Here is a 1,755-nt window from a genome sequence, read left to right as displayed (position 1 = left end):
TCATAGTGAACAATACGTCGCTTAGTGTATTTATGTATAATCTACCGGAGGATTTGATAAAGTTTGTAAGGCTAAATAAATGTACAACGTTAGAATCCGCGTTAAGTGTTGTCACAGAAGAAGTTAACTTTCAAACGCGATATAATGCAAAGAACAAAAATAAGAACGTTAACCATAATCAGCCGACAACATCTAAATCAAACTTTATAACGCCAACGCAACAACAACCGTTTAAACAAAATTTTATACCAACACCTAATAATCAGAAATTAGGAAACCAGCAACCTCATCAAGGTTTTAAACCAAATTTTAACCATAATAAACCTTTCATAAATCAACCACAGCAGTTCCCGCGAACTTTAAATAATTATAAGCAATCAGGTTTCTTTAAAAGTAATCCCAACCAACAGTTCCGTTTCGGTATAAATAACCAAACACCGAAGCCGCACAACACGGACGTTTCGATGCGGACGGTACGTAATAACATGCTCAACGACGACGAACAGAACGACTATGTCGATTGTGAGTACGAGTATGAGCAAAATTACGACGAAATGTGTAACGAGGAACAATACGAAAATACTGACGATACTGTAAATAACGAAGAGGAAAATTTTCATATACTGGCCTCACCGATATCCCAACAGAGATAATTAAATTAAATTACTGCGGTTTAAAACTACCACACATCTATTTACCCGAGATAGATTCCATTTTCTTACTAGATACAGGAAGCACGCGTTCCTTTATCAATGAAGAATTAGCCGATAAGTACTTTCAAGAATATAAATGTATAGAGCCCTTCGAAGTTATTAGTACGCATGGTCGCAGCGCGCATAACGAAGTCGCATATATGCCACTTACGGAAACGTTTAAAACTAATATCCAACATAAGTTTTGCATTTATAACGTAGCCCATGCTTACGATGGTTTAATAGGATCAGACTTACTAACAAAATTAGAAGCCTCAGTAGATATGAAAAATCGTGTTTTAAGAACTAACACTACTAATATCCCTATTATATACGACCCCTCTTATCAGATTATAATACCGCCTAGATCAGAAATTAGAGTCAAAGTCCCTACCATGTTAGAAAACGGTGACGCAATATTAAATTATACTGAGTTTTGCCCAGGAGTCCGTATGCCTGACGCTATGGTCAACTGTGTTAATTCATTTGCGCAAACTGTCATACAGAACATTACCGACACCGAAATGACTTTAACTATAACGAAACCTTTTAGAGTATATAATTTAGAGAACAAATTAGAAACGCGTAGTTCTGAAATAAATCATTTAGACTCCGATCTAGACTTAGAAGAAGTATTGCAAAATAACTTATCTAAGTTACGGTTAGAACATCTCAATGAGGAGGAAAAATCATTGATTAAAAATTTATGTACAGAATATAAAGACATTTTCTATTGTGAACATGTCCCCCTGTCGTTTACCAATCAGGTAAAACATAAAATTAGAACTAAAAACGAAGACCCAATTTATATACGTCCATATAGACATCCAGTTAGCCAAAATGAGGAAATTAAAAATCAAATTAATAAGCTGTTAGAAAATAAAGTGATAACCGAATCACATTCTCCGTGGAGTGCCCCGGTACACTTAGTGCCAAAGAAAGCGGACGCTTCTGGAATACAGAAGTTTCGTATGGTCATAGATTATAGGAGACTTAACGAAATAACTGTAGATGACAAATATCCATTACCTAACATAAGCGATCTCTTCGACAAGCTAGGTAA

This window comes from Trichoplusia ni, chromosome 3, assembly GCF_003590095.1.
Source record: "Trichoplusia ni isolate ovarian cell line Hi5 chromosome 3, tn1, whole genome shotgun sequence".
In the NCBI taxonomy this organism is placed as follows: Eukaryota; Metazoa; Arthropoda; class Insecta; order Lepidoptera; family Noctuidae; genus Trichoplusia; species Trichoplusia ni.
This window is presented reverse-complemented; position numbering follows the sequence as displayed.